The sequence below is a fragment of the Canis lupus genome, chromosome 24, assembly GCF_011100685.1.
Source record: "Canis lupus familiaris isolate Mischka breed German Shepherd chromosome 24, alternate assembly UU_Cfam_GSD_1.0, whole genome shotgun sequence".
Classification (NCBI taxonomy): Eukaryota; Metazoa; Chordata; class Mammalia; order Carnivora; family Canidae; genus Canis; species Canis lupus.
In genome coordinates, this window is record NC_049245.1 from 48,170,453 (window position 1) to 48,182,145 (window position 11,693).

General features: G+C 68.3%; 1 protein-coding gene across 5 annotated transcripts in view; it reads right to left on the reverse strand.

Annotated features, from left to right (window-relative positions):
- ZBTB46 (zinc finger and BTB domain containing 46) overlaps window positions 1-5,347 on the reverse strand; it is a 51,184-nt gene extending 45,837 nt beyond the window's left edge. For 3 of the 5 annotated variants that reach the window (XR_005378124.1, XM_038572903.1, XM_038572907.1), the window contains exon 1: window positions 5,311-5,347. The gene's annotated coding sequence lies outside the window, so the exon portion shown is untranslated. Of the gene's footprint in view, window positions 1-3,855; window positions 4,240-4,330; window positions 4,453-5,310 lie in introns of those variants that run through there. The other 2 variants (XM_038572904.1, XM_038572905.1) reach the window with 2 other exon arrangements.
- Between the last annotated feature and the right edge of the window lie 6,346 nt (window positions 5,348-11,693).

Consider the following 11,693-nt stretch of genomic DNA (forward strand, 5'->3'; position numbering starts at 1 on the left):
CAGCAGCGGCGGCGGCCCGGAGGGCGGGGTCACAGCTGAGCGCAGGCCCCGGGCAGCGGTTCCGAGTGTGCCCGTCCCGCAGCAAGCCCACCCCCCGCCCGCGGGGCCCGGCACCCAGGCTGGGAAGCTCCCGCCGACAGCCGCCCACGCAGCCATGGAGCCCGCGGGCCCAGCAGGAGGAGCACGAGGCCTTCAGGCCATAAGGCCCGGGCCGGCCCTGTGACCCACCGGCAGGGCTCCGCTGCGCGACCCACAGGCGCACCTGACGTGCAGTCCCCACTGCTGTTGGGGACACGGACCCCGCACACACGGGGAACCACGAGCGAGGGCGCCCCACAGGCCGTGACGGCACAGCGGCGGGCCCAGCACCGGACCCACTTGGCACGTGAGCATCTGACCAGGCCCACGGGCACCGCCAGGCCTGCAGCGGGTCCGCAGAGCACCTGGGCAGTCGGCTGCCCTCCGCGGGGAGCACGTCCCCCGCTAACGCGAGCCGGCCACTTCTGCTCCGAAAGGGTCCCGAGCCCACTCCGAGCCTCCTGAGACGGTGCTGCTGCTCAGAAGCTCAGCTACCTTAAATGCAACCGGATAAGAAAAGAAAATAAACCATTTTAAGATTCAAATAGGGCCACGCCAAGAGAAGACCACAGACCACGGTCCAGCGGCCACGGCACCACCTAAAACCACACGCGCCCCAAGGCTCTCATCTTCCTCTTCCTCCTGCTTCTGCAGGGCCACCCGCGTGGGGTCCTGGCGCGGCTCTGGCCCCCACTCGCCACCCCCCACCGCCCAGCCCCCGCGGGGCCTTCCCGCTCCGCAAGGACGGCTCCGGGGGCTGGCGCGCCAGCTGCTCCGTGACAGGCTGTGCCTCTGCCAGGCGGGCCGCTCAGCGCATCACGTGAGCGTGGTTCTGGAAGCCCACGTCCGCACCGGCCCCTCGTCGCCCCAGAAAGCACGACCTCCGCCACTGCGGACGCTCAGAGCATGGACAGAGGGCCTCAGGCAGACCGCCCGGCCGCGCGGCCACCACACACGGGCGGACAAGGCGACGACGCGCCCAAAGCCCCGCAGCTGTGGCGCCCACCTTCCACGGAGGCGGCTCTCGGCGCGGAGGGTCCTAAAGGCCTCCTTCCTTCCTACAAAGAGGACGAGGCGGGACGTCGGATGCACCTGCACCGGTGAAGGGCAGGCTCCGCGGCAGGTGAGACGGGGGCGCGGTTCGGAGAGGAAGGAGCTCTCACCCACGCACGTGCCGTCCAAATTCTCTATAAACAAGGCGGTTTAGAAAGGTGATTATTCCCACACACGTGGGTCTTCGTACTCTCCTTGGCAAATGGGAACCCCAACTGCTGACCTCACCGAGGAAGGGGCACGCACGCTGCGAGGGGCAAGGGGCCACCTCGCCGCACCTTTTCAAAAAGACCGAGTGGCCAGCGTGCCCCGTGGGAGGCGGGATCCGCGACTGCTCTCCCTGCCCGTCACCCCCAGCAGCGCCTGGCCCTGCAGTCCCACCCTCTCGCCAGCCGTCCTCCCGGCACAGCAGAGCTCCCGACAGAGTGTGCCCCACAATACTGGACCCGGGGTCAGCGCCCCACGGGGTGGGAAGGAGTCTGTGCGGATCCCCTCTCCCTCCGCAGCCTTTGGGATTCAGACGCCCCCTTCCCCACCAGGTGGTCTGCACGCTGTCCCCCCTCCAGGCTCTGGGGCTGTTTCACTAGCATCTGTCACCTACACTGGGTCCCATTACTGGTCCTGTGTCTGAGGGATGCTCGACTTGTCCCAACAGATCACCAAGCCCTGCAGAAATGCCGCCCCCAGCCTGGCCCAGGTCCTCGGCAATGCCCAGGGTCCCTAGGAATGAGAACCCCGGGAACGTCCCTCTAACGTGGCTCAGAAACTCCGGTTGAGACACAAAATCTCTATAAATGCTGTTGAAAGATACGTGAATGTTATTTCTCAATTTTTATTCTAAAATACCTACGTTAGCGGTTTTTGAATCCAAATTATGTTAAAAATATTTAATAACTTTTCAACCTGAATATGACTCAATAGCATTACTGAGAAAAAAATGAGGAAAAGGGGCACCTGGGTGGCTCAGTGGTCGGGCATCTGCCTCTGGCCCAGGTTGTGACCCCGGGGTCCCGGGATCGAGTCCCGCATCGGGCTCCCCACAGGGAGCCTGCTTCTCCCCCTGCCCGTCTCTCTGTCTCTCTCTCTCTCTGTGCCTCTCGTGAATAAATAAAAATAAAATCTTTAAAAAAAAGAAAGAAACTGAGCAGAAAACTCTGTGTCAGAGTTGGCCAGCCTAGCTCCTTTTATCCTTCAACGCACAACTTATTTGTCGAGAAAGGTTTTTTTCTCTTTTCCATGACTTTTTCATTGATAAATAACATCACGGGTCGCGTTGTGCCATCACCAGCAGGCCGGGACACAAAGCCTGCGTGTGCACAGATAAGCTACACAAAGTATTTAGGCTGGAACGACAGAAAAGGTGGAAAACCTGTGCCGAGCTCACGGCGTGAGACCACAGCCACGCCGGCCGTGCCACAGCCGCAGCTGCGGGCCGGGGACGTGCGAACCATGATCGGGACGAGGCAGGGTCTCAAACACTTAGATCAGCCTGTGGCCTCAATAGAGATTTTTAATCATCCACTTCTTAGCAGGGAGGCCATTAAAACAAACTGGGAGGATCTCTTTTTTGAGGGGAGGGGCAGACACGGGAATTCTTGACCATTTGCCATCACTCAACAGACGTGAAGGTAAAATACGTTAGGTCAGAAGAAGAAGGAGCCCGCACGTTTACGAGAACGTGAGTCGGGGGCAATGTGAAGCCCCCAGAAGCGGGCAGTGCCGTGGCAGGTGCTGGGACACAGGCGTGAGGGCGGGCGGGCAGCAGCACTGGCTTCTAGAACTCTCTCCTCGCTTTAACCCAGCAGCCAAGAAGGCACCTGGGCACATGACATATGGGAAAGTGAGGAATTAGCTCAGGTTCCTGGGCTGTGGCGCTCCTAAACACCGAGCACTAAATGGGTCTCCTTGGCGCTCAGAGGCTGGTCTAAGACCTCTGATAGAGAACAAAGCAGGAGTGCTGTACAGCTGTCCCAGAAACACAGACCACAGGGACAGAGTGGCCCAATTTCGCTTAATTTGAAAAGCCCCACATAAGGACAACGTTGGAAAGTTCATTCTGCTAAAAACTTAATTTTGTGTAACGTGTCGGTAAACAACACCCCGTCTGACGGCGGCGGGACTTCAGGCTTGCGGGGGTCCGCCCATCCCGAGGTGGTCTTGCCTTTCCAGGAGTCCGCCTCACGCCTTCTGCCGGCGTGTGAGGGAGGGCCGCAGGTGCCACGGGGGCGGGGGACCCCCGGGCCTGATGTGACCAAGTGCATCAGCCAGGGTGGCTGCCCCGTGGGCGACAGTCGGCCGGTCCTGAGCACCCGAAGGTGGGTGTGCGGAGGGGTGGGGGGTGGGGTGCCCGGAGCACAGGAACGACGCGTTGTTGAACAGAACACAGCCCACCCTCGGCCCCTCGGCAGGAATTCTCTCATCAGAACGACACTCTTACACCCAGGATGATGTCAACGAGAGGCTTATTTAAGTGTTGTTCCAAGGCTGGCCTCCAGGAAAGGCTGCGTTTGGGGGCGTCTGAACAGCCTCAAGGGAGTGCCTTCGACCATCACCCCCTAAAGAAAACGCACAACAGCCCCCGCCCCCCAGCGAAGGACACGGAGATGAGGCCTGCGGCAGAGGGGACCCAGGGCTGCGGTGTGACGCCCTCGCCTCGCCACGCCTACCACTCACTTCCTCCCTGCTGGAATGCCGAGGCGTCCCAAAGTTTTCAGCTCAAAATACCTGAACACTATCACGAAACACGCCGAGGGGAACAACTCGAGGATGGCGAGACGCTTCGGTTTCCTTCACTCTCCTTGCGGAAAGCCCCTTCTCTACATTTCCCTTCGGGGAGCGAGGCATGAGCCGCTCCCGCAGGGTGCAAACAGCCTCGCACAGGCGGCGCGCGGGGCGGCCACGGAGCGGATCCACAAGTCTGTCACCCGCTCGGAAAGTTCGCTTTGACGATAAAACCCAAAATGAAAGATTCTGCAGGCGGCACCCTTAAAAACGCGCGCGGGCGCTCCGTGCACAGGTGTCCGCGCGCCTCGCAGTTTGCAAAAAGACCTCCCCCCCCTGCGCTGGCTCATTAGCATTTCTTGAAACAATGCTGATGGCGATCCTGTCGCCGGCACCGCAGCGCGGAGAGCGCGGGCGAATTCGCAGAGGATCTCAGTGAAACTTTCTTTTGTCTGTCTGTCCTCGGTGTCGGGGGTACCTGGGGTCGCCGCGCTGGGTCTGGGCCCGGGTCCTGGCGCGGCCCTATTGTGCGCGGCCGGCTCAGCCCCGCGAACGGCGCATCTGTCGGCGGGGCCGGGCCCGGGTGGCCGCAGCCCTCCTCCTGCGCGCAGGGCTCCCCATTCGCCGCCGGATTGAGTTGTCAGAAGCGGCTCGTGCTCCCCTGCGGAACTGACATGTCTATTTACGGAGAAACAAAGACGCGGCTGGCGGCGGACCCGCTCCCCCCGCGCCCCGGGCCGCCCCGCGCGCCCCGTCCGCCCGCCCACCCCGAGGCCGCGGCGCCCCCGAGGCTCCCACGGGGACGACGGGGACGAGGCCGGCGCCCGCGTCCGCCGAGACAATGACCCCGCGCCCCGCCGCGCCCCGCCGCGCCCCCGCCCGCGGGTCCGACTCTTGGCAAACTCGGCGCGGGCGGGTCGGGCGCGGCGGGGCGCGCGGGCGGGGGGCGCGGGGCGCGCGGGCGGGGGGCGCGGGCTCGCCCCGGGGCCGCCTCCCGGGCCGGGCGTTGACGCAGCAGAAATTACGGCCGGAGAGAATTCCCCCCGGAGGTGACGGCGGGGGGCCGCGGCGGAGAGGGGCGCGCGGAGAGGGGCGCGGGGCGCGGGGCGCGGGGCGAGGGGCGCCCGGCACCCCGCCGCCTCCGCGCGCAGCCCCGCGGGGACCCCGCGCCGCCCCCGCCCCGCCCCGGGCCGCCCCGGCTCCGAGCCGCTTGGCGCCGCGCACGGGCCCCCGCCGCCCCCGAGCCGCCGCCGGGCCGCGCCGACCGCCGCCGGGAGGGCGCCCCCGCGGGGCGGGGCGGGGCGCGGCGCGGCGCGGCGGGCGCGGCGGGCGCGGGGGGCGCGGGGCGGGGGCGGGGGCGCGGCCCGGCCGGAGCGAGCGGCCCCGAGCGGGCGGCCCGGGCGGCCCCGCGGCGATGCGCCGGCCCGGCCGCGCGGACAATGAGCCGGCGCCGCTTACCTGTGACCCCATGGGGCGCGGGCGAGGGCGGGCGAGGGCGGGCGAGGGCGGGCGCCGCGGCCCCGGACCCGCGCGGGGGATCGCCGCCGCCGCCGCCGGGAGCGCCGCGTCCGGGCGGGTCCGAGCTGCGCGCTCGCCTCGGCTGCTGCGCCGTCTGTCCGGCCGTCCGTCCGTCAGGCCGGCGCGCGCCCCCGCGCCCGCTCCAACCCCGCGGCCCCCGCCGCCCGCGCGCGCCCCGCCCGCGGACCCTGACCCCGCCCCCCGGCGCGCGCCCGGCCGCCGCTGATTGGCCCGCGCGGCGCCCCGGCCGCGGCCGCCGCCCCGGCCCCGCCCCCGCCGGCCGCCCGCCCGCCCCGCCCCTGCCGCCCCCCGCGGGCCCCGGCGCGGCGTCGGGGGGGGCGGGGGTCGCTGCCCCGCGGGCGGCCGGACGGCGCAAGTGCGGGCGCGGCTCGCTGGGCATTGTGGGAAGCCCCCTCCCCTGGGCGCGGCGGGGCGGCGCGGGGCGCGGGGCGCGGGGCTCGGCGCGGGGCGCGGGGCGCGGGCGGCGGGCGGGCGGGGCGGGGCGCTGCGGGCACGGGGCCGCCCCCTTCCCCCGGCCCGGGCGACGGAGGGCGAGGGAGGCCGCGGGAGGCCGCGGGAGGGCGGGGGAGGGCGGGGGCGCACCGGCTCCTTCCCGGGCCGCGCGCCCCGGCGATGCCCACGCGCCCGCTCGTCGGGGGCGCGCGGGTCCCGGGGCCCCAGGTCGTCCCCACGGCCCGGTGCGCGGTCCCGCCGCGCGCGTCTCCAAAGTTCCGGGCTCCCCACCTGCTCGGCGGGGCGCGGGGCGCGGGGCGCGGGGGGCGGGGGCTGCGCGCCGGCACCGTCGGGGCCCCCGGGGCGCCCGGGCTCAGGCCGCCCCGCCCCGGGCCCTGACCTGGGCACGCGGGAGCGCGGGGTCCTCCCGCCCGGTCCTGCGCCCCCCTCGCCGCGCTCGGGCCGGGCTGGGGTCGGGAGCGCGGCCGCACATCCCCGGCGCCCCGTGGGGCAAAGGCCGCCCCCCCCAGCCGGGCCGGAGGGCGCGGGGAGCCGAGCGCCGGCCCCGTCCAATGGCGAGCCTCGCGCCCTGCCTCCCCGGCCCAGCGCCGCGGAATTCCTCGGGGGCGGGGGCGGGGGCGGGGGCGGCCCCACGGATGCCTGCCCGCCGTGTGAGGAGCCATTCACGGGGCTGCGGCGGGGGAAGTCTCCCCGAGCGAACAAGGGCGAGCCGCGGTCTGGCAGCCGCGATGAAAGGCTCGGACACTCCCTCGCCTCCAGCCGGCGCCTGGAGATGGCTGCGCAGACACCGTCCCCCGCGCCGCTCCCCAGCCCCCCCCAGCCGGCCCCGGCCTCCGGCCACATGCAGCCCCGGGAGCCGCAGGCCCGGGAAGCCCTCACCTGGCTGCCTCCGGGCCCCCCGAGGGCCCACTGGGTCACCTGCCCCTCCGAGGCCACGGGAGGCCCCTGCCCGGAGCACCCTGAGCCTAGTGGGAAAGGGCCCAGGGAGCCGGGCACACGGCCAGCACGTGGGGCCAGACCCCTAGCGCCCACCCTTCCCTCCCGCGGAGGAGAGAGCCCGTCTATCCCGAGATGTCGGTCCCCTCAGGCGCCCCAGGGAACGGCCTCGCGGAGGTGCCACCCCCGCCATCCACGCAGGAATGCAGGACTCCAGAGGCTGCCTCCCTCTGCACACAGTGGTGCTCAGTCATTGCTCAGCAGACCTGCCCACGAGAACCAAGCCTCTGTCTCACCAGTACCAGAGCCCATCCCAGTCGAGGGCCTTTGGCCTCGATAGAAGGACTTGCTGAGCCCTGGAATAAGTCCCCAGGGCGCTGGCACTGTCTCCCCTGTTCCCCTACGTGACCCCTGCAGCCATGCGGGTGCTAGAGGACTGGTACTCCCAGCCTCTCGGCCCCAAGAACAGACAGAAGGGCGAGCAGCCTGAGGCTGAGGCTGAGACTGAGGACACCAAAAAAGCAGCACCAAGTAGAGTTCCAAGACCCCTGATCAAGCCATACCCGAAGCCCACCGTACTTCCAGATGGTTATTGTTCTATGAGCAAATAAGCCTCCTTACTTTTTCAAAAAATATTTTATTTATTCATATATTTATGAGAGACACACAAAGAGAGAGAGAGAGAAGCAGAGACACAGGCAGAGGGAGAAGCAGGCTCCATGCAGGGAGCCTGATGTGGGACTCGATCCCGGGACTCCAGGATCACACCCTGGGCCAAAGGTAGTGCTGTGCTGAGCCACCCAGGGAATCCCCTTTCCTTACTTTTTAAAAAAGAAAGAAAGGAGAGCCAACAGCAGCAACTGCGGTCCTCTCAACAGAGCCGGGAGCAAAAGGGAGATCGTGCGGCTGGACTCCCTGGAGCCACCCGGTGCACGTGCTCGGCGGGGACACGGGAACCCCACACTCCTCAGTGACCAGCATTATCCAAGGGCTACAGGAGGCAGATGCCAGCCTGGGCCGCAGGGACATCCTCCCTCTCGTGGGTTCCTGCTGTCCATGCAGGCGATGTGCCCTGCACCTGAGCTCCAAGGCTGTGCACACCCTCGCAGGTATGGGCTACCTGGCCGTCCGCTGGTCCTTCACCGTCTGGAGCAGGTGGCCTCTGTGAGGGCAGCTCTGCCCTGGGGACGGCTCTGGGGCCAGGAGGGGACCGAGGCTGCGGCCTCGCCAGCATCCTTGGACTAGGGCACCTGCATCTGGGGCCTACGTCCAGCCGGTACGCATGTCTGAGGGGGTGCAGGGCACAAGGTGCCTCCGTACCATGGCGGAGCTGGGGGACATGACGGGGGAGAAAGGGGCAACCAGGGCTCTGCCCCGGTCAGCGCGTGCCGGTCGTCCTGCCACCACCAGCTGTGTGCGTGAGGCGTCTGGGGCCTGGAAGGAGCAAGCCGGGGCGGCCGGGGCCTGGGGGCCGACGTGCGGCAAGTGGGCAGGCGCACAGGTGTGCGGGCTAGGACACCCCCGGGGACAGGCTCCGCTGGGTGAGGCATGTGGCTGCTGGGGTCCCCCGAGGCCCTGGCGCTGCCCCCTGCGCGGTGCTCAGGCAGCCCGGTGCCTGCCCCCCCACCTCGCCCTGTGGCTTCGGGAAGGGCCCCAGCCCCACGCCAGGGGCTCTGATGCCCCGGGGGCGCGGGGACCTGCCTCCCGCAGGTTTGCTCCCGAGGGGAAGCCCAGCAGGGGCTGGGGAAGAGAGGACCCGCAGCAGATATTCTTCGGCGTCTTCCTTCCCAGGCTCCCCCCGCCCCCCCAGGGCCCTCACGGCCGCAGCCCCTGCCCCGGGGACCCCCCAGCGGCCCCCCAGCCCGTCCTCCCCCAGCTGAGCTTTCTGAGCTGTCTTCATAGCGGTCACTAGTCCGAGAACTTGTCTGTTTATTCTCCAACCAGTGATGTGGCTCCAGCGTCCCCATGGCAACAGCCCTGGGAGTCCTGCCCCCTCCCAGGGAACTGCCCAGAAGCTGCCCCTGCCCTCCGCAAGCCCCCGCTGGAAGCTCGCGGGAGCCAAGCAGAGGGCAGGGCGGGCCTGGCGGTGCTGGGGCGGCTCGGTGGGACCCGCCCCCCGCGCGTCAGCCGGTCCCGCGGGTGGACTGAGCCGCTCCAGGCTGCCGCCAGCACCACCCAGGCCTACTCCCGGGCCTGGCTCAGCCCGCGTCTGCGGCCAGCTGGCCCCGCTCTCCTGTGGGGCCGCCCCGAGACCACCCTCCAGAGCCGCTCAGGGCCGGGGGCTACCTGCCAACCCCACGGCTGCCCCACCCCGACTGTCCTCGGGCCCGCGCCCCTGCCAAGCCCCAACTGCCACTCCAGCTGCCACCGCCAACTGCCGCCCCATCTCCATTCCAAGTGCTCACCCCCAACCGTCCTTCCAAAACGCCGCTACCAACTGCCAGCACCCTTCCTTCCTGAGCCCCCTCCCACCTCCACCCTCAGGCCCCGCACCAGGGCTGTGCATTCCAGACCTTCCCTCCGGACCGGGGCTGGGCCACACCTGCTGTGCTCCCGGAGGGGCTGGTGCCAGGGGGCAGAGGCAGGAAGCTAGAGGGGCATCTGGGGGCCACGGGCCCAGCGGAGAGGAAAGGGTGGGAAGAAAAAGGCGCAGAAGTCAGAGGCAAGACAAGCAGAGGCGCCGTCCCCACTGCCAGCTGCATGGCCAGGCCAGCTCGGGGGTGGGACTGCGGCGGGGCCCGGCCAGGGCAGCTGCAAGGGCTGCAAGGAGCCTCCCGGTCCTCTCTGACCTTGCCCTGGCCCCTCTGGGCAATGGCCAGGGGCACGTAGCCTCCTCGCTCTCCAGGCCTCTGTCGGGGGGGGGCCTCTGGCCTCCGCAGACCCAGGTGGGCCCCGTTCCTGGTCTGGGCTCCCCACTGTGTCCCATCCCGCCCCCCCTCCCCCCGCCGGGCACCCTGCACCAGCCCCAGCCCCTTTATCACCCACCCCCAGGTCCAATCCTTCACTCCTCTGTCCCCTCTTCCTTTTCCGTACTGATGCTGCGGTCCCTGCGGTGGCATCCTGTGCTCTGGAGATGCTCCCCTGACCCTCGCACCCCACGTGGGGTTTCCACAGCCCCCGCGTCCCCCTGCGGGGCACGCAGCAACCACGCCATCCGCACGGGTCCTTGCGTGGCAGGGCCAGGAGGCAGCTCTCCGTGCTGCAGGTGCAGCCTGGGCTGTAATTCCATCTCGGGCAGGCCCTGGAAACCCATCCTCGGGGATCCGGCCAGTCCGCGCCGGAGCGGGGTGCGGGGCCGGGGCCTCGGTCTCCGACGGAGGAGCCAGCTGCTTCTTAGGGCTGCAGCCGCCGAGGCTCACGTTGCAGAGGCCGCGATCTGCAGATAGCCGCCGAGGGTGCAGGACACCGCGGGCTCTCCCCGGTGGCCCCTCCGGGAGCTGCCAGGCCGCCACCCTGCGGGGGACGCGGGGGCCACGTCACCGTGGCCCGCCCTGGCCTGTCCTAGGAGAAAAGGATGAGACAGAGCCCCCCTCCCAAGCACCCGCCCTGTGCCGGGAGTCTCCCCGGAGGGCAGCAGTACCAGGGCGGCCCGGGCCTCCTGGGAGGCAGCGGGCAGAGGAAACAGGTGCTGCGGCCCCGAGCCCCACGGATGAAGGGCCGTGTCCCCCCTGGACGAGGCACAGGCACCTCTCCTCCGCTGGACGAGCAGCCTCCCAAGGCCCCTCGGTGGGCATGGAGAGGCCCCGACCCCGCCCAGCGGCACCTGCTGCCTTGACCTCACTCCTCCTCCTGTCCATGGGGTGTATGGATGCCCCCCCCCGGGTCAGGGCAGCTGTAGTCTAGAGAGCCGATGAAACTTGGGGTTCTGGAGGGAGCCGGGCAGTGAGCCTCTGACTCTTGGTCACGACTCCAGCATCTCAGGGCACAAAGTGGCCTCCGCTTAGGACTCTCTGCCTCTGCCCCTCCCTCTGCTCCCACACTCTCTTTTCTCTCAAATTTTAAAAATTTAGAATAAATAAATAAATTAATTAAGTAATTAAAAAATGAAAACCTCGGTCATCATTGTCTCAGCTGAGGTTGCGGCAGCTTGCACCTGTGTCTCCCCCACCGTGGGAGTCTGAACGAGATTCACCTTGCCACCTCTGCTGAGCGTCCCCCTGTCCTGAGCATCCCCCTCTCCAAGTGTCCCCCTCTCGCGAGCATCCAGGGCTAATTTCCTGGTGACAGTGTCATGAACCCCTGTGTTTGTCCACGTATTTGTGTGCACTTCCGGGGGTTGTGCTCATGCATGTGTGTCCTTGGGGTCCAGGTGTACGCCTGTGACCCGGCCTCGTGTGCGCCCGCGTGTCGGGCGTGTGGACCTTGGGAAGTGGAGAGTGTGCAAGAGCGTCCGAGCGGCTGCTCTGTGTGCTTTGGTCGGCTTCCGCTCCCGTGGCTCCCGACTCAGCGGACGCGCTTGTGAGTCAGGCCCAGTTCTGGACGCTGAGCAGGACACGGTCCGGCCTGAGCCTCCAGAATGAGGACAAGAGGCCATGGGTGGAAGTCAGGGACCCGTGGTCGTCGGTGCCGCGCCCGCAGGTGCTCCTGGGGGAGGGAGCCATGGAGGCCTGCCGGGCTCCACTGGGCTGCGGCTTCTAGGGCTTTCCACAAGCTACAGCGTGCCACTCAAGACTTTTGAACAGGACAGCCTTGGTCTAATAACGATTCAGAGAGATTCTGAGGACGTAGAGCTGAGGACCCTGGGCGCGGCCCATGGAGGAGATGCCTCTCCACTTGGCAGCAGGGGGTGGCTGCCGGTTAGGGGACAGGAAGCCAGGCGGTGCTTGGGAGTGGGCGCCATCCAGGTGGTCCTGGCTCGGTTTGAGCAGATGGGCCCCCGGCCACAGTTCGACACGGGGAGGGCAGCCTCCAGG